Source organism: Carassius carassius, chromosome 29, assembly GCF_963082965.1.
Source record: "Carassius carassius chromosome 29, fCarCar2.1, whole genome shotgun sequence".
NCBI classification, from domain to species: domain Eukaryota; kingdom Metazoa; phylum Chordata; class Actinopteri; order Cypriniformes; family Cyprinidae; genus Carassius; species Carassius carassius.
The window spans coordinates 29,627,172-29,654,044 of NC_081783.1; positions in this window are offsets into that span (position 1 = coordinate 29,627,172).

Below are 26,873 nucleotides of genomic sequence, written 5' to 3' on the forward strand. Positions count from 1 at the left end.
GCTTGGCCGACTGACCCTGTATACTCTCATTCATTTCATTCACAAATGAGATGTATCAGTTCATTCAACTCTTTCACGTATTCGTTCACTACATTCAACAAGTCACATGCTCCGTCACATCTTAACTCTTTTTGACAGGATGAAACAGTTCACAGAGCTGTTCACAATTGTGTAAACGAGTTCAGTGGATTGCGTAAACGAGAACGATTCGTTCACCTAAAAGATTTGTTCACGAACGAACCATCATAGTGCAATTACCTATAGCCTATATTGATAAGGTTACGATACGAAGGTCTAAGTAGCAACGTAACTTCCGTGATGTTCCCGATGTGCGGGGCGGGTTGGGACGGGTCAATAAATTTTACTTTATTTGCGGGGCGGGCATCACTAATGTCTACACCTCCCCATCCCCCAAATATAAAAAACATTTACCAACTGTATTGAAGGCTTCTACAACTATTTAGTCAGTAAACATACAACTGCATATTTTTTTTTCAATTATAAAACACTAGACAGAAACTTAGAAATCATATAAGTGATTTATTTGAGCACTAGAAAAATTAAATAAGAATAATTTGAGTAAGAAAAATAAATAAATAAAATAAAAAAGATTTAACTTTGTATGCCAATTACAGAACATCCTGAGATTGCTACAAATGCAGCATTTACAATGAATTACAATGAATATACGTGCTGATGTGCTGATGGCCAGTTATAGAGATGGTAATAATACAAATGTGCCAAGTCAATAAACCACTCTCTATTTATTTAGATGGCGTTCATCTATAGCCGTGATAGTCGTGATTACACAGTAATAGCAAGCTAATTTTCACTCAAACAGATGGTAATCATGCAGATACATTCACATTCAACATAAAACACACTCACACATATATAAAAACTGTTGAAAAAAACAAAAACAAAACAATGCCGTTTATTTACTACCAAGATGCAGTTTCTGACCGTGAGTTATTCCATTATGGACGCAAACAATACTGTCGCTGAAGAACTGAAACGTAAAGAAAAGAATTATGATCCATATTACAACGTTATTGCTTGGACTAAACGTGCTTCATGAGACTTCGTTCATCGGACCCTTACCTTCCTAACTAAACCGGGATTTACAGCTGTGGATGTGTTTATGACTCGTTATTACGACGGATCTGGTATGTACTGCGTTTTTATTCTTCATGTTTTGATGTGTACTGCTTACACAAATGTAGCAAATACAGTCTTTATAAGCTTGCCATTGAAAAACAGTGATCTGTTGTCGATGCTTGAGGCTTAGGTCTTCATAGTGATGTATAGTTTGGTAGGATTAAGTTTGTCCCGTTTCATTTAATCTATTTGTAAACATTGATACGTGCGAACACGGGGAGTTGAGTACGCCTGCGTTGGGTTGCAATTTAACAGGTTAAAGAATCCACTCCTCACTCCAGTCAAAATATCATCGCTCCACTCACATACTCTGATTGTGAGTTACTGTTGCTGTCATGATTGATCTATATCAGAACCAGCCACTATCAAAATAATCTGGCTGTGGGCCAGATATTATTGCTGGCAGGCCAGTTTTGGTGTTGCTGACACTGCTGTAGGGGAAACTGACTGGCAAGGCAGGACAAGGCAGGGCAGGGCAGGACACAAGGCACACACAGCATTCAACAATGAATTGGAACAGGACTACAAACATGAGGAGAATAAATAGGGAGCAAATGATGAGGGTGAGGAGGGAAACGCAGGTAAGGCAAATTAACCAATAATCAGGTAACAAGCTGGGTGGGGTTAGACAATTGACATGAGAGCACATGGCACAGAGTAAACAAGTACAAAAGCCATGTGATCAAATAAAACAAAAACACAAGCACATGGCCAGCAAAACAATCATAAGCCATGTGCATGAACAAAACAAGACACAAACACGCAGCTAATGAGAATACTCATATACCACATGTTCAAGACATAATAACATGAAAGCACGCAGCCAACGAAAAACACAAGATGTATGCTACACAGCACAGGGCGTAAAATGAAAGCACAAGACGCGAGGACAGAAGAAAGTACTCAAGACTGCATGCTCCCACAACAAAACAGAGCATGGAGCATGAGTGTCCAAACCCGACACCAAACCGAAACTAAATCTGAACAAGTCAAGTCCTGTGCCAGGATCCGAACACCATGCTCCTACAAGAAACAACAGCACATGGCAAGTGGACAATAAAAGGCAGGAGTGTCAGGGCTCCATCACAAAACTATGAATAAATTCGACCGAAGTGACAGAACAAAGACAGATATAGTTTTCAGTAGAGACTGTATTGGGCCAGCATATATATCCTTTGACTTGGGAATTGCACAGGATAAGTGAGTTACAAAAGGAAGGGGGTCACAATTTAAAACAGAAATGACTAAAATACATATTTGACTGGATCCATGAATAAATCAATGATTTGGTTTGAACAGTGAACAGTACTTGCCTTTTAGGTAAAACAATAAATGATACAATCTGAAACTGTTATTATGGCATACATGATATGAAATCAGATTATTCCTAAAAGTCATCACTCTGCTGAACAAACTTCCCCCCATCAGGGCAAATGGAGCTCATCAGTGCTTGCAGACTATTGCTGTACTGTGACAAGACATGCTGTATTTAATGAATACAAGAGACAAACCAACAAGCGCCTAGTATATGCTGAATAGGTTTTGTAGGCAAACGTCAATGCCTTGAATTTTATGCGCGCTATTTGTAGCCAGTGCAAATTGTGTGACGTGCATTCTTTTCGGCTTATTAAAAATGAATCTTGCTGCCACATTCTGGATTAATAGACAAGTGATGACTGCACAGAGTAGCATTATAAAATAAATTTAAAATGTATCTAGCATGATAAAATAGCGTTGCTTTTTCCCCCCACATGCGCACTACTGGAAGGAGCAGAAGCAGTCGACTGTGGCATAAGAAAAGCTCCGCTGCTTTCTAGCCATGTGTTGCGCTCATTCAGCAGACTCGTTCCGCTTCGAAGGCTTTCAGCCTCACTCTGCTTCATTCTACTATGTTAATAAATTATTAACTCATCCATGAACATTATTTCTGCCCGAGTCCCATTGGATGCTTTGGCTGTGGGGATGAAGATGACAACTCACATGATTCCACACTCAGTCACTGTGTCATCAAACTTTGCCTTTGTTTCTGTGTTCTGTTTTGAATATGCACCCTCCAATGTCGAAAAATTACACAATATAGCTTATATATATATATATATATATATATACTGTATATATATATATATATATATATATATATATATATATATATATATATATATATATATGGGGCTTATTAGATCTACTTACAGAACAACTGTCCAAAACATGCATATTCCAATTAATTGATGAAGACGTGGATTGTTGTAACAAAAACGCTCAACATGCAGAGTGTAGTTGAAGGAACTAAGCCATATTAATTTTCACTCAGTAATGAGTTTAAACCATGTTAAATGCACAATTATATTATTTAGTCAGTATTTTTTTAAGTATATTAAAACTTATATAAGTTTTTCATACAGTACTTTATGATGTTGATTACTAGCGAAAAGACAACCACATGGCTGATGTCAGGCAGTGACGCCTGAAGACATGTTCAAGTACTAGACATCTCTGCTCAGTAAACAATTAACTAGACCACTGCTTCTCCCGTCATTATCTGGAGAAGGCACTGAGATGCTGAAGTTGTTTTTACACATCCTTGCATATTTAATCTGATTATTCAAGAAAATGAGAAGCCAGAACTGCAATTCAAAAAACACTCGAGCTTAGTCTTATTTGCACACTCACCAACAAGGCTTTGGGGCATTTAGTCTACATATTAATTTTTTTTAAGTAATCTGACATTCTTAGACAGGGGAATTGTGTATTTCCAGTCACCCGAGCATAATGGGTTCAACTGCGTGTTTCAAAAATATTTGTTACTAGTGTGAATTATATATACCTTTTGTGATTGGAGTTAAAAATACTTTATGTATGTGCACAAAATCAAATGATACTTTCTTGATGTACAGCCATATTAACAATAATATGGTTAACAGCAACCTCTGCTTCAGAATGAGTTTTACCGCTCAAGCTTCACACCTCACTGTTATCATCAGGGGAATTTCTCAGAAGAGATGAAGGAAGCAGTGCCTTCTCAACAAGATGGACAGGAAATCAATCAACAGTACAGCAACAAAACAAGTTATTAGAAATCTAAAAAATTATGAGACTGAATAATTGAGTGAAAATTAATGTAAAAGAAAAACATGAATTGGACATGAGAGAATTCAGTATATGATCGTTATGTTCACAAATGGTCCAAAAAAATTAGCTTGAATTAACATTAAATATTTATTCAAGAAAGGTTCCCCTAAAAAAAATAATTTTTTCAAGTTGAATAGTAAACATTTTAAAACCGAACAAAATTATAAATGAAACACTTTTGTTTTTGCCCCATCTATCATGAGCTTTTATCAAAGATCGAAGACATTTTCTACGTTCACAAAAGGCCTATTTCTCTCAAATATTGTTCACAAATCTGTCTAAATCTGTGTTTGTGAGCACTTCTCCTTTGCAGAGATAATCCATCCACCTCACAGGTGTGGCGTATCAAGATGCTGATTAGACAGCATGATTATTGCACAGGTGTGCCTTAGGCATATTTGTGAACAATATTTGAGAGAAACAGGCCTCTTGTTTACATAGAAAAAGTCTTAAATCTTTGAGTTCAGCTCATGAAAAATGTGCTCATGAAACAAAAGTGTTGCGTTCATAATTTTGTTCAGTGTATCTGAAACTGTGGTCCTTGTGATTAATAAAATTAATAAAATTCAGCAGCTACTGGCACTTGAAGAGTCAAAAAAAAAAAAAAACTAAAAAACATACAGGCAACACAAAATGAATCCCTGTGGCTCCTGACGATATATTGAGGTCTTATGAAGTGAAACAATCAGTGTGTGCAAGAAACTGAACTTTATTTACAACATTATTAGGGGAGAGTGGGGGCGGTTGCAAAACTTTTTACATTTCCTTCAGTTTCTCAGCGACTGTTTGTATTAGAAAGAAAAATATGTATATATATATATTAAACCCATATATTTCACCTACCTGCCCATACTGTTGCAACATGTGTACATGTGATAATATGAAAGTAATTTGTACTTAAATGGACCCTGAAAAATGTTGCAACTGTCCCCATACATGGGGACAGTTGCAACAGTACCGAGGGGCAGTTGCAACAGTACCGAGGGGCAGTTGCAACAGTCATTTAGATGTAATAAAACTCATACTTCGGCATCATTTTTCAAATCTTTTTTTAGTTTATTTGAGACCAGAGTTCACTGAGTTAACTTATTAAAGTAAAAAACCAGTACACAACCATGTAACACCTTTGTAAATCCCACAAACTGATTAATGTAGGCCCTAACAATTTTATAACACCACCAAAAGAACACAAACTGTTTATTTCATAGCATCATGTATTCACAATTCCCCATCTGACTCATAATTGTGGCAAACGTAAATGGAACCACCATCAGTGCAGGCTTCATGAGCCCATGCCTTGCACTGCCAACATTGAAGTCACACCTCGCTTGGTCTGAAGTAGCTCTCCCAACAAAAATCTTCTTCTTTCTCAGAGTCACTGTCCTTCTATGTATGCTTTTTCTTCTTGGTTTTGGTTTGTTGGCTTGTTTCCATTGTGTTTTTTGTCAGTTTTCTCTTAACTTTGGTTGGCTTTCTCTTTACTTTTGCTTTCTCCCTCTCCAAAGCCTCCTTTTCGGGGGTGTCTGTCAAGATGGCTGATTTGCATTTTTTCCTACCATTTGCTTTCGTTATCTTCCGTGGTCCTGCTCTGGGGTGAGGTCTAACAGTCTCAGGTGAGAACTCAGCTTGCACTGGAGGAACTGTAGTAGAAGCAGAAGTCCCAGCATGCACTGGAGGAACTGCAAAAGAAGCAGAACTCCCAGCTTGCACTGGAGGAACTGTAGTAGAAGCAGAAGTCCCAGCTTGCACTGGAGGAACTGCAAAAGAAGCAGAACTCCCAGCTTGCACTGGAGGAACTGTAGTAGCAGCAGAAGTCCCAGCATGCACTGGAGGAACTGCAAAAGAAGCAGAACTCCCAGCTTGCACTGGAGGAACTGCAGAAGAGGCAGAAGTCCCAGCATGCACTGGAGGAACTGCAAAAGAAGCAGAAGTCCCAGCTTGCACTGGAGGAACTGCAGAAGAGGCAGAAGTCCCAGCTTGCACTGGAGGAACTGCAGAAGAGGCAGAAGTCCCAGCTTGCACTGGAGGAACTGCAGAAGAGGCAGAAGTCCCAGCTTGCACTGGAGGAACTGCAGAAGAGGCAGAAGTCCCAGCTTGCACTGGAGGAACTGTAGTAGCAGCAGAAGTTCCAGCTTGCACTGGAGGAACTGCAAAAGAAGCAGAACTCCCAGCTTGCACTGGAGGAACGGCAGAAGAGGCAGAAGTCCCTGCGTGCACTGGAGGAACTTCCAAAGGATCAGATGTCACAGCAATATCTATTTGTCATTATTATTGTCATGAGGGACAGTTGCAACACCATGTGGGGACAGTTGCAACAATGCGTTGCAACTGTCCCACCCCCTGGCAGCCATCTTAAAACTAGTGATGCTAGCCTAACAAATTAGCTTGAACACATTGTACCTAAGTCTGTTAAGAGCTAAGAAACTGCACATTCAAACTATAAAACTATAAAAATCAATGCTTAAACAGTTTAGACATTATGACAAAAAATCTAGTTGTAAAAAAAGTTACTTTTTTACCCTGAATTTCAGTTCTCCCATAAGGTAGTTTCACATGTGGCTGTAAACTTCCAGAAAGAAGGAGGGGCATACTGAGCATGTGCAGTAGGACTGTCATGACTCCAGCTCATTCCTGATTGGATAAATCAGCAATGTTGCAACTGCCACACGTTGCAACTGTCCCCACTCTCCCCTACCTGTAATCTCTGGCAAACAAGGAAATTTCTCAATTGCTCTTTTGCTCAAACTGGTTCTTTCAGACAGTTTGTTTCATTGAAGTGGTTTAAATAACTGATTCACCAGTTTATTTACAGAATCATGTAATGATGTCACATATTACCATTATGAATGGTTGTGGATAGAAGATTATTAATGACTAGTAGTTTTACAAAAGTGTTGTTACATCTTTCTTACAGTATTACTACAGTACTTAGTTTTCTACTGTGAAGATCATGGTAACCCACTAGTAGCGACTCATGTATTATCTAATCTCTTCAATTAATGTGCATGCTTTGATTTGTTGTTTGTAAACTGTGTCTAGTTTATGCTTTGTATATCTGCCATTAGCCAGTTTATTTATTTATTTGGTTGGTTTTTCTGGTCCTCTACCGCTGCACTTCCTGGTTTTGTTGAACAGGTTTTGTTGAGAAATGCTATTTTTAGTTTATTAAGTTGTCAGAAATATGAATGCTCACACACATGCATAAATGATGTATGAATACAAGGATCTAAAGTATTGATGCAGTTTCATGAGACATATATGAAACTGGAGGTGATGATTAGGGCCAGCTGAAGCACATTCAGTGGCCAATCAATCACACAAAATGCTGGTCAGCACATACCTCTTTTGACTACTATCATTAAAAAAAAAAAAAGATCAGCTTACCTTTCCTTATCAATTGCAAATTCTTTGACATTAATTTAGTGACAGGACCTTGAGTGCACAAAATGAAAGAGATGAAAAAGAATAAAAAGATTGGATTATTTCTTCTTATTTTTTATCAGCTCACTTGTAGGTAAAGGTAGCGACCGTACTATGGTTTTCAGACAGGACAGAAATTGCCTCGTTTAGGAGAGGTGACATTGGCCCTTATCTTATACAACACACTCTTTTGCTGTGGGGTGTGCTTTTTCATGCACTTCTACCTGAATTGAAGTGTAAAATTGCAGAATATGGAGAACCGTGCCAGCCAAATTTTTCATCTCATCTGTAAGTAAAATGTATTCTGGGCTCATGGCCAGAAACATAGCAAACAGATAGATCGCTGTTGTTTAGTGTGGTTGATAGTGACCGATGCCTGAACATGCAACTGTCTGCTGTCCCCGAACTGGGCATTTATTTGAACTTGTAGCACAACATTATAAAATATGCTAGTGTTTACTGAACAGTCACCTCTTTGCTTTTCTTTATCTGAGGAACTGGTCAAGCACATGGGGCAGCTTCCTCTTTTGCTTCACACTGTCACCATTCCTTCATCAGCGAGCATCTCCGTCATCTTCACCAGGGTAAACAGACCATCACCAACTCTGCAGTTTTGTACACTGACCACTGTCACTAAATGTCTTGCCTTGCAGTGTTCTACCAGGGGCTGAAAACATCTCTTCAGCTGCAAGCGTCTGTCTACAAATGACACCATGGCTTTTCATCCAGCTATCCATATGGGTTTCATATTGCATGAAATCATGCCTCTATGACCCTCCTGGCCTGCAATCCTCATCAGCCAAATGCACCACTCCCCCTGAGGAAACTAAAAATCAAGTCAGGAATCTTGGTGTGATTCTGGAGACAGACCTTAGTTTCAGTAGTCATGTCAAAGCAGTAAATCAGCATACTATCATCTAAAAACATTGCAAGAATTAGATGTATTGTTTCCAGTCAAGACTTGGAGAAACTTGTTCATGCCTTCATCACCAGCAGGGTGGACTATTGTAATGGGCTCTTCACCGGCCTTCCCAAAAAGACCATTAGACAGCTGCAGCTCATCCAGAACGCTGCTGCCAGGATTCTGACTAGAACCAGAAAATCTGAGCATATCACACCAGTCCTCAGGTCCTTACACTGGCTTCCAGTTACATTTAGGAATGATTTTAATGTACTTTTACTCGTATATAAGTCACTAAATGACCTAGGACCAAAATATATTTCAGATATGCTCACTGAATATAAACCTAACAGAGCACTCAGATCACTAGGATAGAGTCAGTTAGAAACACCAAGGGTTCACACAAAACAAGGAGAGTCCTCCTTTAGTTCCTATGCTGCCCGCAGTTGGAATCAGCTTCCAGAAGAGATCAGATGTGCTGAAACATTTTTATTTTATTTTATTTTTAAGTTATTTTCCACAGCAAGTATTTTTTTTAATTGCTTGTTTTGTTATTGTGATTATTTTTCTTCATTATTATTTTCGTTTTTTTATGTAAAGCACTTTGAATTACCATTGTGTACAAAATGTACTATATAAATAAACTTGCCTTGCCTTGCCTTGAAGAGAAGCCTATGTGAGACTCCTTCCGGTTAACACTATGAGAGGTGATGGGGATAAGGTGTCGTCAGTACACATTTGTGCATCCTTGTTTCCTTTCCTCACTTCTGTTACTCCCTTAAAAATAAACTAATTACATTGCAGTTACTTTTTATGGAAAGTAATGTTACGTTACTTTTTTGTTACTTTTTAAATTTTGGCATGGTTTGCTTGTTTGTTTTTAATATAATAAAAGTTTTTATTTTACAAATTTAAAATTCCTTTCACCCCAAAGTAAAATGATTACGCCCCAGGCTGAAGGAAATGTAAATTCATGTCTGTACAGAAGAGGGCACAACTTTAACAGATTGCTTGAAGAATATAAAGCAGGAAAAGATAGTTCAACACTATTCAGCAATAACAGAAATTAAACACAGATGTTTCAGTTTTGCTTAGTATGATTGAATTGGATTATTGATGGTCAGTAGCAAATACAATAGATAATAAAATGGGATTAAATGCATAAATTATATTTGCCTTATTTACCATAAATTATTGCAGGTTTGTATAATATTCTGCATTTGCATTAGACTGTTTTTTTGTTATTTTGAGGAATACTGAATCTGTTTTTACAGATTATTTGATTGAGTTCATGTTGAGCCAGTTCCACCTCCTTCTTACCTATCATATGAACTGTGTAAAACTGGTGCTGAACCCAGGAGGAACACGCTATCAAAGAGCCCTACTGAGGTGGATTGTGATGGCAAGGAGGATGTGTGGCAGCTGCAGCTAGCTGAGGTGTAGCTGGAGTGACTTGGCAGAAAGATGGATAAATATATATAGGTCACAGAGGGGCAGCTGCCATTTACTAGAGAACAAAGGAGGTGCTGCTGTTTGCCAGAAGCCAGAAGTGACAACTGTGGAAAGAGAGAGAGAGAACCAGGCCTGGGACATTTTATGTATTTTCCTTTTTTTTCTAAATATTTTATTCATGTTGAGTTAGTTCCCACCTCCATCTTCCCTGTCATCATATTATGAACTGTGTATCAACTACTATCAATTAAACTCTACATCTCCATTGTTCTTCAAAATATATTATTTTGTGTTCTGCAGAAGAAAGTATAAAGTAAATATATGAAAACATTTTTGATCTATTTATCCCTTGTGTGGACATAGCAGCAGAGTTGTGTTATCTTCATACATAAACTTGGATAAGTGCACAAATCAGTGTTATCTGTTAATTATGTTATGTTTTGGCTTGATTACTATTTGTATATTCATTATTTTTACCCACACTGTATTTTACCTATATCTTTGTTTCAGACCACACATAGGGTATATTTTCTTACACCCATATAAGAAGAAATAACAAGCATTATCCATTTCATGGGTTCTCAGAATAACATTTCAGAATGAAGAAGGTCTAATCTCTGTTATATTATACGCATGAAAGAATTTGACTGAAAAAATGTAAATCAGCAGTGTTAATAGTTTAATGTCTACCAGCAAATTAGCAGCTATTCTGGTGAAGTGGCTTTACAGTTTATTATAGCACCTAAGCATGTCTGCTGCAGTGCTAAATGTTTTTTTTTTTTGTTTTTTTCCCCTCCGTCTTGTGAATGATTCCCGTGCTCAGATTCATTCACAAACAGGATAACTCACAGTAAGCAAGAACAGATGCTCTGCTGAATGTTCATGTGTGAAGCCGCTGAAGCAGCAAACTGGGCCTGTTATCCTGCCCAGCATGCATTTACATTTTTATAGCTGCAGTATGCCGCTGGCAGTGCCGGCTTGTAAGGGAAAGGTATGCTGGAACTGAGCCAACTTAATTTAGCCCCTTCTAGGTCCCTTCTGAATGGGGTACAGAGGAGATCTTAAGTGGTAAACCTGATGTATTATCATGCATTAAGGGGATTACTGCATGATAAGACACTGCAGATATTAAGAGACTTCACTGTCAAGGGATGCACGCAAGGGTTGCCAAGATAAGGAACTGTGGTCTAATGAGGAACCAACAGCCCTCTTCAGTTCAGGTAGCACTGTTACTACAGTCGCATCCTCTATGATCCCATTTACCTTCTTTATCACCAACATTTGCTTATTACTTGCTTCCATATCACTTAAATTCACAGGGCCTGTGAATGAAATGTTGAACTATTTTCAAATTCCATTTAAAGTTAATTTTTATGTTTTATTGGCCTTTTTTTTTCTTGCACTTGGTTTAATATTTTTCATTTAAATTTAGATTCTAAAATTAAAACCAGAAAAGATCCTATTTTCTTTGTTAATTATATGTTCTTGAATTTATTTTGTGCAATTTCACAACATTCTTCACAATATTTCTCTACAAATTAATAACTACCTCCTCAATTATTTAAAATATGCATAAAAAATATTAAAAGACACCCACAATATTTGAGCAAATATAAACCTGGTGTGATATTGTATACGTGCTAAGACAGCATTTATGGCACATGAATAATAACTAGGTAATGTGACTGCACTAAGAAAATTATCTGGCAATGTTATGTGCATTAATTAATATTCAAGAGCTCAGTCTTCTCTATAGTGATATCTCAACCTGTCCATCTTCATCACTTTACATATAAAACTCATTCAGCTAGGCTGAAATTCTTCAGAACCTTCAACTTCGTCACACAGATCCAAGGCCTTGACTCCGTTCTGGAACAGAAAATGGCTACCATTACCTATTGGCAGTTGAGTGTGGCCAAACCTCATGTGCATCGCATAGCATTAAAAATGCACCTCATGGCCTTGTTAAGATGTACTACCATGTGAACTGATCAAAGAAAATGATCAAGCTGACTCAGATCTAGTTTTCTCCGAAGACTATTAAAAAGAGAGAAAAAAAGTTACAGCTCATCAGATGTCTAATCTTATCAATTTTGAGGGTTTTTTTTAGATCAACACTTGAGCATGGCAGTTACTCCGTGCAAAATTCAACATTTAATTTCAAAATTCTGTCAATATAACTGTAAAGGTCATTTCACATGATTCATGTCAACATTCCCAGATGCAGTGGCGTCTGGAGTAAACTGACAAGCTGCAGTGGTCAAGCATGTTAACACAATGCTCAAAGTTCAATCTAATTAATCTCTGACGCTATTTGGTGGTAATTAGAGGACAGCTTGAATAATGTAGAATGACATTATAAATTCTGGTGCAAAATTCTAACCAAGATGGAAGAAAGAGTAATCCTGTGTGTATATTGTAAGATACAATGACATTCAGAAAATAATCATATTACACAATTTTGATATTTCCTGGAAACTGATAAATAGAACAAAAAAAGTTTTCCTGTGGTGTCGTCGGAAACATTTTGATAGTCCAGTTTAGACATTTTACTAACTATAAATAACTTTGCAACTACATGTAAAAATAACCCTCATTGCATTATTAGTAAACTATTATTATTTTAGGTTATTAATATTAGGTTAGGGTTAGTGGAATAAGTTGACATGTAATTGCAAAGTTACTCATATGTAACGATCAATCACAGGAAACAAAAGATCCATGTGCAGTGTTTTAATGGGAAATCCAAAAATCAATATCCAAACAGGCAAGAGGTCATAACCATGAAATCAGTCCAGAAACAAAACAAACATGAAACAAGAAACTAGAAACCACAAGGGAACGCGAGAAAACTGGGTGACGGAAAATAAAGACTCCATCAAAACAGAAAGAGAAAGACTGGTATTTATAGACAGGATAACGCAGGAAGTGGAGACAGCTGAGTGCAATTACAGGTGTGCAATTAACTGTGATGAAGGGACAAAGCTATGTGGGAAATGTAGTGCCTGCGGTGAAGTGCCTATGGGGAAGTGAGACATCTAGTGGAGACCCAGGGAAACACAGACCAGACACCGTGACATTACCCCCTCCTCTATGGAGCAGCTACCAGATGCTCCACCTAAACACAAGAACAAACCAAGGAACACAGAAACCAGGAGGGAAGTGGACCGGCGGAGGACCGGGGGAGGGACGGAGGGCCAGGTCCATAGAGGGAAACAAAGGAAAAAAAAAAAAAAAAAAAAAAAAAACACAAGGCCAGGAGGGAACAGGAAGTTCAGGGGCCCAGGGCCGAGATGAAAGGGCAGGTATCCAGGGTGGATCAGGTGGAACTGGAGCCGTGCGGTCGAGACAGAAGCCCACCAGGGCAGCGCAGAAGACCACCACAGTCGTTCGGTCGAGACAGAAGCACACCAGGGCGGCGCAGAAGACCACCACAGTCGTGCGGTCGAGACAGAAGCCCAGCAGGGCGGCGCAGAAGACCACCACAGTCGTGCGGTCGAGACAGAAGCCCACCAGGGCGGCGCAGAAGACCACCACAGTGGGATCGATGGCACAGGAGAGCAAGTTTGGTTAGGCAAGCCTGAAATAGAGAACATGAACAGGTTAAGGGTGGCCTCTGTGGCCCTGAGGAGATGGTAGATGGTCTCCATGGCCATGACAGGGCAGGCGGTGCGTTCCTGGATGGCCTGCGTGGCCACGACAGGATAAGTCGAGTGCTCAGGGAGTTCGGCTGAGACGTGACGAGGCTCTGGAAGTTCAGCAGAGACATGGAGAGACTCTGTTAGTTCAGCAGAGACGTGGAGAGGCTCTGATAGTTCAACAGAGACGTGGAGAGGCTCTGGTAGTTCAGCAGAGAAGTGGAGAGGCTCTGGTTGTTCAGCAGAGACGTGGAGAGGCTCTGGTATTTCAGCAGAGACTTGGAGAGACTCTGGTAGTTCAGCAGAGACGTGGAGAGGCTCTGGTAGTTCAGCAGAGACGTGGAGAGGCTCTGGTAGTTCAGCAGAGACATGGAGAGGCTCTGGTAGTTCAGCAGAGACTTGGAGAGGCTCTGGTTGTTCAGCAGAGACGTGGAGAGGCTCTGGTAGTTCAGCAGAGACGTGGAGAGACTCTGGTATTTCAGCAGAGACTTGGAGAGACTCTGGTAGTTCAGCAGAGACATGGAGAGACTCTGTTAGTTCAGCAGAGACGTGGAGAGGCTCTGATAGTTCAACAGAGACGTGGAGAGGCTCTGGTTGTTCAGCAGAGACGTGGAGAGGCTCTGGTATTTCAGCAGAGACTTGGAGAGACTCTGGTAGTTCAGCAGAGACGTGGAGAGGCTCTGGTAGTTCAGCAGAGACGTGGAGAGGCTCTGGTAGTTCAGCAGAGACGTGGAGAGGCTCTGGTAGTTCAGCAGAGACTTGGAGAGGCTCTGGTAGTTCAGCAGAGACGTGGAGAGGCTCTGGTAGTTCAGCAGAGACGTGGAGAGACTCTGGTATTTCAGCAGAGACTTGGAGAGACTCTGGTAGTTCAGCAGAGACGTGGAGAGGCTCTGGTAGTTCCGTGGTGTTTTGACTGGATTCAGGAAGATCAACGGTGACTTGACTCTGCTCATGAAGATCAACGGTGACTTGACTCTGCTCATGAAGATCAACGGTGACTTGCCCTTGCCCATAAAGATCAACGGTGACTTGCGCAAGATGTCAACGGACATCTTGCGCATTGGCGCTGGGCTGGCGGCCACCTTGTGCTGTGGCGCTGGGCTGGCGGCCATATTGTGCAGTGGCGCTGGGCTGGTGGTCCTTCTGTCTGGAGACACCGGTCTAGAGTCGGCCATCCCACCTGGAGAGACAGGTGTGGCTGGGGTATCCCACTGAGACCGATGTTGCAGGTACATTACGAACCCCCAAAAATCAAAATATCTCCAGCTCATCCATCTCCCGCTCAGACACAGGGTTGTCTAGGCAGGCGTTAAAAAGGTCTTTTAGTGCCTCATCATTGTACCCCATGCCTACCGCCATAGTCCAGAACACTTGCGCTAAACCACCCACCTCACTCCCCTTTTGACGGAGGGTGGTTAATCTTTGGAATCTCCCCCTCCACTCCTCCATACTGGCTGGGGAACGGACACGAAATCCCACACCGCTGGATCGCAACATGATGAAGTCCTTCTGTAACAATCGATCACAGGAAACAAAAGATCCAAGTGCAGTGTTTTAATGGGAAAATCCAAAAATCAATATCCAAGTCATAACCATGAAATCAGTCCATAAACAAAACAAAAATGAAACAAGAAACTAGAAACCACAAGGGAACGCGAGAAAACTGGATGACGGAAAATAAGGACTCCATCAAAACAGAAAGAGAAAGACTGGTATTTATAGACAGGATAACGCAGGAAGTGGAGACAGCTGAGTGCAATTACAGGTGTGCAATTAACTGTGATGAAGGGACAAAGCTATGTGGGAAATGTAGTGCCTGCGGTGAAGTGCCTATGGGGAAGTGAGACATCTAGTGGAGACCCAGGGAAACACAGACCAGACACCGTGATATCATAGACTGTAGAATTTCTGTTAGTGGAGCATCAAAATAAAATTATTTTAGCAGACATTAAGCAGACAGTCTACTAATACGCTAATGACTGTTAGTTGACATGGAGTTGACAAGTAAATTACAGCTGAAGTGGACTATCAAAAAATAAAAATCTGAATGAAAATGACCAAATCTGACTGAAATTTCATTCTGACAGGCTATGATTATATGCAACCAAATAATAATCCATTTGTAATCTTCAAGAATTGGCTAAAAACACATCTCTTCCATCTTTATTTGACCCTCTAACTCTAGCACTCTCTATTCTAATTCTATTTTTTATAGAATATATACATAGCTTTCAAATCTTTTTATATTCTATCTGTTTCTGTTTCTTTTCATTTATTATACAATTAAAAAAAAAAAAAAAAACTAACACAAAAGCCCTCAGGTAAACTACTAAACTAAGTTCGTTCTGAATTTCAGTCAGATTGAAGGGATGGAGTAGACATCAACATCTAATTTGAAGTTTGTGACATTTATATGTGCACATCAACCTGATCAATTTACTAAGTGATCATGAAAATGTGGAATGGAGCATTACAGGTTTTTAACACACAAGCCCAAGTTTATCTGCTTGTAGAAAATTTGACTACGCCACCTGGGAAAGTTTCACCCAGGAAATAGAAATAAACCCCAAAGTTTTTTATTAGGTCACACAAGTCCATTTTTCTTATACAAGAGTAGGCAAGAGATGTACTGTAGGTATCGAATAAAAATAAAAATTTTATTAACACAGAGTGAATTCAAAGAGATCACTTAAAAAAGCCTCAGTGATACTATGCCACCTTTGGCAGCTCTCTCCAATGACACTTAAATAATAAACCAAAATACACAAAACAAATGACATAAGTTCACAGAAATTCAAATGATACTGAATTATAAAAACAAACTTTGAAAATAAATAAATGATATAAATATGAATGTCTTACCGCAAATCTTATGTTTATTTTAGTCCCTTCCAGTTTTTCTCCCAAAAGCTTTTTTCCATACACTAAATAAACCTATTTTATCATTCTTGTGGAGGAGTAAGAATCCTAGAATCCTTAAAGAGCTTCTGGAAAGACACAGATCCTTGGGAGGTTTAGCGCTTCCTAATTTTATGAGTTACTATTGGGCCACGAACCTCCAAAAAAACTGTTTGTTGGTATAACACTCCTGAGGTTGATTGGTGTAAAGCGGAAACAAATACCTGTAGCCTACTTCTACATCACGTTCTACGCTAATAACAACAAAGTTACAATTTTCTCTCTAAATATTCTTCAAGCCAAGTTGTGTGTTCCACGCTTAAGATATGGTCCCAGTTTAGACAAAGACATACACTAACCAATTACTCTATGCTAAGCCCTCTCTGTAATAACCATTTGTTCCTAGTGTAAAGCTTTCTTTTGTCTAAGAATGAGGCAAGAAGCACCTTTTCTTGTGGGTTTCCTTCCTGTTAAAGGGAGGAGATTTGTTTAAAGTGGATGTCTATTCGTGTTTTTATTTGTATTTTAGGTGTGGCCTGAGCGCTAGCTGTTGTTTCATAAGCCTGTATCTACGCTGTTTCTCACACTGGTTTCATCTACGGCTGTTCTTACGGCTGTATTGTATACCATCCAATCCTACGGTTTCATTGTCCTTTGCATGCAGCTAACAGTGGGCCATCATGGTACTCAACTGCTGCTCCCCTAAGTATTCTGTGCATTTACATCCACAGGTCAATGTTTGAGCTGTGATACTCCTGAAGCTAAACAGAAGGGAAGTGTATTTGTTTCTTTGTTTTGTCACTTGTTTATGGATTTGGATGCACTGATTTGTTGTGGGGTTTGTCTCTTCTGTTAGGGGTAAAGCTTTTTTGCGGTCTCTTTGTAACTGGGTATTTAACTGGTAAACCGTTGACGAGACCATTCTTGACTGTAAAATAAATGTTTTATCTGGGTAAGTCACGTCTCTTACTCCCTTTAGTAGTCTCGAACCTGTTCCCTTGAGTAGCACCTGAGGGTGCGAGGTATTTCCCTAGGTGTGAGCCCTAGGGTGGCGTAGTCGTTTCTACACTATTTCTGTTGCGTGTCGCCGCGTTGCTACATATAGATTTCTATATAGACAACACTTTTGCTAGTTTTAGTGACTTTTCAGTAAAATTTCAGTTACCACAATCCCATCTGTTCCACTATATTCAAGCCCGACATTTTATTCAAGCGCAGAGCTCAACTTTTCCTGGTTTACCACCTGCTTCATTGATGGATACAATTCTGCAGTCTCCTATTAATCTTAAAGGTCAAATAGCAGCAATATAGATGATTATGTCTCCAAATTAAGCTTTAATTGACCGAATTAGAGGAGAGTGTGTAAAAGACGTCGGTATTGAAATACCTTACGAAATATGGGATAAGGCTCTGAGTAGAATAAATGGATCAACCTCCTGTGCACGCCTTCAGTCTTATACAATTTCAAATCATTCACCGTGCTTATTATACAAAATGTAGAATTTCAAGAATATATCCTGATGTTGATGAGGTGTATGACTGATGTAAATGTGAAAAAGCAGACTTTGTCCACATGTTTTGTGCTTGTCAACTATTGTCAACTATTTTGTGCTTCAGACTATTGGACACTAATATTTAAAACACTAAATTGTGCCTTTTTAATTTAGAAATAAAACCCAGTATTGAAATTATATTTGGTGTACCAGATCACAAAATATCATTGACAAACAAGATAAATGTCATCGCCTTTGCCACATTATTAGCCAGGAGAGGAATATTACTCGAGTGGAAATCAACAGACCCACCTAAAGCTTCAATGTGGATGTGTGACCTGGTTTTATGAAATGAGAGAAAATGTAATATTTAATGAAGGGATCAGTCCAAAACCTTTATGAGATATGGCAACCTATTATCACATTTTTTGAAAAGATGAAGACACCCCTCCCCCCTGCAACGGATTATTATAAAGAGTTTTTTGGAAAACATGACCACTAAAATTGTTTGGTATTTGTTTCATAATTGTAAAGATCACTTTAAATATGTCAGAGTATTGTATTACCCTGTAGGTATTTATTTTCATTATTTATATTTGTGTGTGTATTATTTATAATAATTTAAATATTATTATTTTTTATGTCCAAATTGTGTATTTTTATTATTGCTATTCTTTTAATTGTATTTTATTTTGTAAGTTTAATTATTTTGACGGGAAGGTCTATTTTGGGGGAAAAGCTAACCTTGTTTGTATAAGGTATTTTGTTAAAGTTTTGGAAAAGTTCATTAAAAAATAAAAAGAATAAATTTTTATTGGCTTATCCAGAATTTGATGTTGACGGAAGCTGAGCTCCGCCAAACACTGAAGGAGTTCTTCCATCTCATGGGGAGGAGCAGCCACCGGTCTGGAAAAAGGGCAAGAGACAGGGGTGGGTAAGTGAACGGAGATGTAACTGAAGTACTTTCTAGTGTAACTTCCACTAATCTGCCCGCATTCTCCACCAGCTTGTCATGGCTGGAAGGAACACACGACAGGGAGAGCTTGAAATAAATACCCTGGAGGGTGGATTTATTCACAAATGTCAAACTGAAACTGGTAGAAAGCTGCTGTGGTGAGGAAGTGCTCTCACTAGAGGGTTTCTAGTAGTTGGTGGTTATGTGCGGTGCTCATGGCATTGTTGATCACACTTGTTTCTGGAATAGCATCACGCAGCTGCTGCAGAATTGTTGGCTGCACATCCATGATGCAAAACTCCCATTCCACCACATCCCAAAGCTGCTCTATTGGATTGAGATCTGGTTACTGTGGAGGCCATTTGAGTAAAGTGAACTCACTGTCATGTTCAAAAAACCAGTCTGAGAAAATTTTATATTTGTGACATTATCCTGCTGGAAGTAGCCATCAGAGGATGGGTACACTGTAGTCATAAAGCAATGCAATGCTCAGGTAGGCTGTGGCATTTAAATGATGCTCAAAGTGTGCCAAGAAATGCACACCATTACACCACCAGCAGCCTGAACAGCTGAGACAAGGCAGGATGAATCCGTGCTTTCATGTTCTTCATGTAAAATTCTGACCCTACCATCTGAATGTCGCAGCAGAAATCAAGACTCATCAGACCAGGCAACATTTTTCCAATCTTCTATTGTCCAATTTTGGTGAGCCTGTGTGAATTGTAGCCTCCATTTCTTGTTCTTAGCTGACAGGAGCGTCCCCCGGTGTGGTCTTCTGCTGCTGAAGCCCATCTGCTTCAGGGTATGATGTGTTGTGCGTTCAGAGATGATATTCTGCATGCCTTGGTTGTAACGAGTGGTTATTTGAGTTACTGTTGCCCTTCTATCATCTCTAACCAGTCGGCCCATTCTCCTCCGACCTCTGACATCAACCAGGCATTTTCATCCACAAAACTGCCACTCACTGGATATTTTCTCTTTTTCTGACCATTCTTTGTAAACCTTCAAGATGGTTGTGCGTGAAAATCCCACTAGATCAGCAGTTTTTGAAATACTCAGACCAGCCCGTCTGGCACAAACAACCATTCCACATTCAAAGCCACTTACATTTACATTACATTAAGTCAAAGTCAAAGTCACCTTTATTTATATAGCGCTTTAAACAAAATACATTGCGTCAAAGCAACTGAACAACATTCATTAGGAAAACAGTGTCAATAATGCAAAAAATGATAGTTAAAGGCAGTTCATCATTGGATTCAGTTATGTCATCTCTGTTCAGTTAAATAGTGTCTGTGTATTTATTTGCAATCAAGTCAACGATATCGCTGTAGATGAAGTGTTACATTACATTTAATCATTTAGCAGACGCTTTCAAACGCAATCAAAAACAACAAAAGAGCAATGATATATAAGTGCTATAACAAGACTCAGTTAGCTTAAACGCAATACACATAGCAAGGGCTTTTAAATAATATTATATATAAAAAAGAAAAAACAGAATAGAAAAAGAATAATAGAATTAGAATAGTGAGTGCTAAAGTTAGAGGGTTAAATAAAGATGAAAGAGATGTGTTTTAAGTCGATTCTTGAAGATGGCTAAGGACTCAGCTGTCCGGATTGAGTTGGGGAGGTCATTCCACCAGGAGGGAACATTTAATTTAAAAGTCCATAAAAGTGACTTTGTGCTTCTTTGGGATGGCACAATCAAGCGACGTTCACTTGCAGAACGCAAGCTTCTAGAGGGCACATAAGTCTGAAGTAACAAATTTAGGTAAATGGGTGCAGAGCCAGTGGTAGTTTTGTAGGCAAACATCAATGTCTTGAATTTTATGCGAGTGTGGCATGGGCAGTAGGTTTGATGACAGAAAGAATTTGGAAAAGACAGAGACAAAGCAAGAAGAAAGAGAGGGAAAGAAGAGTCGACTACGCCACCCTGGTCGCTAAGCCAGGGAAGTATCCCAACAAGGACACACAGGTTCGATTTTTCCCTTATACAGAGACTCTGAGACGTGGATATAACAATGTACAAAAATATTCTTTATTAGACAAAGATAAAATACTAAAGTGCAAGGCGATCAGGCTCAATCATAACCACCGCACAATAACGAGGAAGGATTGTCAGGACTCGTGATTACCAGGAGCAGGACGAGCTAGTGCCAGACTTCACCAACGTCAGCGATGGCCAAGAGGCACCCACACGTGCACTATACTGCACACACACACACACACTCACGTCAACCAAGATCAATCACTACGGGTTGTAGACCACACACTGTGCACCATCAGGACCCACCACCAAATAAAGCAACTAGCCTTCCTGCTCCGGACTCACACGGCCAAGAAGCCAAGCAGCAATACACCAGTGACACTTAGTGCAATATATAACGTGCGTTGGTATCAGGCAAACAGCGCATATTTCCAATGGCTACAAGAAGACGCAACCCAAACAGCGGCACTTCACTACACGAGCAGCTATTGGAAGCCAGTGCAAACTGATAAACAGAGATGTGACGTGTAATTTTTTTTGGCTCATTAAAAATTTATCTTGCTGCTGCATTATGGATCAATTGTAAAGGTTTGATAGAACTGCCAAGAGAGCATTGCAATAGTCCAGCCTGGACAGAACAAGAGCTTGAACAAGGAGTTGTGCAGCATGTTCCGAAGGAAAGGGCTTGATCTTCTTGATGTTGAATAAAGCAAATCTGCAGGATCGGACAGTTTTAGGAATGTGGTCTGAGAAAGTAAGCTGATCATCAATCATAACTCTGTTTTTGAGGGAGTTATGGTTGATGTACCTAACTTGATGTTGAAATTGTGATGAAATTATGGGTTTTCTGCAACAACAAGCAGTTCTATCTTGGTAAGGTTTAGTTGAAGGTGATGGTCCTTCATCCAACCAAAGACATGTCTGTTAGACAAAATGAGATGTGAGCAGAGGTGGGTAGAGTACCCAAAAACTGTACTCAAGTAAAAGTAAAAGTACTTCTAGAAATATTTACTCAAGTAAAAGTAAAAGTACTAGTCTTGAATAGTTACTTGAGTAAGAGTAAAAGAGTATCGGATAAAAAATCTACTCAAGTAGTTAGTTACTAGTTACTTTGGGTCATATATACTGAGCCTATTTTTATTTAGATATATAGATAAAATGTATGTAATGTATGTGTGCGTGTATAAATGTATATATTTCATCAGCCTTTACTCCAATTTATGTAATTTATTATAAAACCCTGTCTGTTTACTTAAGTAACAGATATAGGTGTCATGCCATAACATTTTTTTAATACGACTGACTTTATATTAAATGTGAATTTAACATTGAAAGTTAATGTGATATAAATATTGCTACTAATCTTTCATTGTTCAGAAAGAGAGCAAATAACATTTACATTATTAAAGATCATTTTCACTGACAGTCTAGATTTCAATCACTTTCAGAAACTCCCATTAAAATCACTGAAACTGTTAACACTGTGAAATCAATATCTTAATTATAGATTCATACACACATCTGCACTTTGTTGTTTCTGACGAGAGAATTCGCCAGAAAGAGGTATTCAGTCAGGAGCGAGTGAAGGAAGAACCGGCATTTTAGCGATGACTCATCTGAACGCCTCTGATTGGCCAATGCTTTAATAAGCTCAAAAGAATCATGTGTGATTGGTTATAATGTGCAGCGCTGTATAAACGCATCTATCTCTGGCTCAGCGCCAGCAAGCGATCACAGATCTGAATTTAGCAGCTGATGATACGACTTGCTGAACGTACTCGCACCGGTGTGATTGTATTAAAATTAATAAAATCTTAATCGGCTATTTTTTGTCTTTTGGAAGCTGCATTCAACTTGACTCCCCTCTGTTATAAGCCACACACGTACAACAAACTAATGTCACAGTGGTATCGTGTACTGTAATCGAATGTAGCCCAAGTTATTACCTGTTAAACAGTAGACAGCACACGCGGTGTTCATCTAATAAGGATCTCCATCGCTAGCAAATAATAGCCTTTGCAGATTTGCTTTCAATTCAGTGCAGTTCCAGCCACGTTTTCAACGCTGCTGATGTTAAACGTTACAACTCCGAGTGAACCACTTCAGAAGCTCAGCGCGTGCGGCAGGGAACTGAACGACTCATTCAAACTGATTCATGAACCAATTCACTCGTTTGCCAATTGGTTTGATCAAGCCTTTGAACAGAATTGACTCAAAAGAATGAATCATTCGTGAATGGGCATCGCTCATTGCCCAGAGAAAAGTAGACGGCGCGTTTGGAATAAACTGAAGCATTTATAACATTTATTGCATTAAGATAAAGTAACGAGAGGAGCGTCGCCCACAGTAACGAAGTAAAAGTACAGATTTTTCCCCAAAAATTTACTCAAGTAAGAGTATAAAGTACCCATCTTTAAATATACTCCGAAAAGTATTAGTTACCCCAAAAAATTACTCAAGTAAATGTAACGAAGTAAATGTAACTCGTTACACCTCAAGAAACCTGCCTGCAAAGCTACCTGAAAAACAATGGCAAGTGCACCTAAGACAAAAGCTTTTTTTAATGCATAGTGTGGTCACACCAAATGTTAATTTAATTTAGTTAAGTTAATAGAAGTTAATTAATAAAATCAAATAATGACATTATTTTTGATGTTCTCTTTTTATAGTATTTTTACACAAGTGCCTAAAACTTTGCACAGTACTGTAGTGTTGCAGGTTTCTTGAAGCGTTTTGGAGACATTGCCACAGTTTTTCTGGATTTAATCTGTCTCTGTATGTTCTGTTTCATTATGTTATTCCAGACGGACTGATAATGATGACACCAGATGTCTATGTGCAGCACTTGCTGCTGTCAGACTCCTTGTGCAAACAAAAATCTCACTGGATTATTACATTTAATGGCAAAAATAATGTTTGGAAATGTTAAGTCACTGACACACCTGTGGCAGGTTTTAAACAGATATTTTTTTTGTTAAAACAACACAAATATATTTAGTTTTCCGCCAAAACACCATTGTATTGTGCTTAATCTTGTGCTTAAACTTAAACTGTTTAATTTTCAATTGTACTTAATTATCAATTGTTAAACTAAGTTAAAGGGTTTAATTTCATAATTAAAACGAAAAAAACAAAAACAGAAGTGACGATTTCCAACGCATTTGATGATTACTGCGCGGAGGAGAGCAAGAAGTACATTACCAGTCAGGTAAGAAAATCTAAGGTTTTCCTTGTGTTATGTCAAAGTCTTTAATTTCTCTTAGAGTTTCTGTTTAGGGGTGCTTTTGTTTTGCAGTCTAGTATTGTGTAATTGGTTTATTGCGCTGTTAATAAACGATTTTGAGCATTTGGGAGATGTTAAAGCGCACGAGTATATATATACTAGGGCTGAATCAGTTAGTCGACATTATCCGGAACGTCGACAATAACACAAATTGTCAGCAAATATTTCTGAGAAGTGGTTTGATCTCGTATCTACCTAATGTGAAAGCCTGCAATATTGCGGTTTGACCAGTGTGGCGCTGTAGCGCAAGACTGTAATACAATAATCCTGATTCAGTTCAAAAGAAGAAGATAGTACTTCAGTTTGAGCAAACCGAGCCGATCCGAACCTTGGATGAATATGTAAATATAAACTGCATGCCTTCCTCTCAATAACTGCATAAACACAACAAAAACTGACCGCGATGTAACAGCAGCTCTTAAGAACACCTTTGATTACAGTGATGTGGATATTTCCACAAACTCTGAGGTGCGGCACTCCAGTAAAGAAAAGTCCAGTCACTTTATTTATATAACAGTCCTTTATGTGATAGATAGCTGTACAGTATCAGGGGCGTCGGACTGGGGGTAAAACCAGTACTGATTACCAAGGCCCCAAAGGAAGAGAGAGCCCTTAAAGTCTGGAATATTTTATTTTACCTGGATATTTTCATGGTGGGGGGGGGAGGGGGCATGGGGGCCCATCAGGACTGTCTATGCATAGGGCCCGGGATCTTGTGCAACATCCCTGTACAGTATTAAACATGTAAATACAGAGTCAGTGTCGCTAGAATTATAACTTGATTTCCTGTTATAAAGCAGCTCTCCAGTGTGGAACTAGCTAATGATAAAATCATTTTATAAGTTGGGGGAAAAAATATTTCATTAAAGTTTTAGTTCTGCGCTAGATCAAACCAAACTGTTTTGATTATCATAACCCAATAAGGTATTTTAAGAGAGATTGTATATATTAATAAAATGTTTATTTAAAAATAAAACGTCCTATCACTTAACTTTACTTTAATTATACATACGGGTTACAATAAGAGATGTTAAGAGGCAGAATGATTTGTCATTCAGCTACTTCCTCCTATAGCTAATCAAATGGTGAAGAGGAGTTTCTCTCTCATCTCATTTTGTGTGCCAAATATATTTATTTGTATAAATTAATTGTATAATAGTAATACATAATGACTTTCAAAAGTGGAAGTAATTACCTTTATTTGTTAGAATATGTATATTTTAACTAATTGCAAAAGCTGAATAATCATACATGTCTAACCATGAAATGTCGACCGAGTTTGGAGACCCAAGATCCTTGAATATCTGGTAAAGGTGTGTTTAAATGGCTAGATCACCCAAAAATAATCAAGTCATTAATTACTCACCCTCATGTTGTTTCAAACTCGTAAGACCATCATTAATCTTCAGAACACAAATTATGATATTTTTATGAAAATGTGAGAGCTTTCTGAACCTCAATAAAGGCTGCAATGCTCAAATCACATTATGACATTATGGAGAGTAACAAGAGGCATGAACATTGCTTTCCTCTGCGTGTAATCAAGGCTCAGTGCATGCGTGTTCTATGTCAGCAGCACCATGCGCATGCATTATTTACGTGCTGTTGATAATGGTGGAAGATGCAATTTGGAGAAGAATTGTTGAATAAAGTCGCTATTTTTGTTTTGTTTGCACAAAAAAGTATTCTTGTAGCTTTGTAAAATTACGATCGAACCACCGATGTCACATGACTGTTTTACTGATGACTTTACTACGTTACTGGGTCTGGGAGCATTCCAGTTGTGTTGCTTACCGTGCAGGGTCAGAAAGCTCTCGGATTCATTAATTATCTTAATTTGTGTTCTGAAGGTGACTGAAGATCTTGCGGGTTTAGAACGACATGAAGGTTGAGCAGTTAATAATAGAATTTTAATTTTTGGGTAAACTATCCCTTTAATTGGGAATATTGCTAAACTCTGCAGGACAGTAGCTTTCTGTGCTGATCTGGCAGTACCATTTTCCACTGTAATGTTTGTTAGAATCCCATCTTGACTATCTGCCTGTATTTCCCATAAAGAAATAAATGAATGAATTTTTTTTTTACTTGTATTTTTAGAAAAAAAACAAAGGCAAAATTGTGTTGTTTTCATCTTCAGATGAATGAAATTGAAGTATACAAATGAAGTCCCTAGCAGTATGGAGTATATGGTGTGTTTTTTTTCAAGGTTAATAAATGCTTTGTTAAAGTTAACTTTTTAAAGTAACTAGAACTATTTGGATGGAACCACTGTCCAAAATTTAAATGAATAATTTGAAACAAACTCCTTATGTTGATAGCTTGAAACACATTTGGCTAGATTGTAATAAACCAAAATATGTTCAGTTAATTTAACCAGTTTAAGTTAAAGCAAAGTGAATAAATTGATTTGGTTAGACATTACTATTTCACATAGATTCTTCCTCATTCAATTGTGTTGTCACAACACAAGGAGCTTGCATAGATTCAAAAAATTCCAAAAATGTGATCAAAACGGATGTGTGGAACCACTATCCATAACTAAATTAAGTTTAAAGA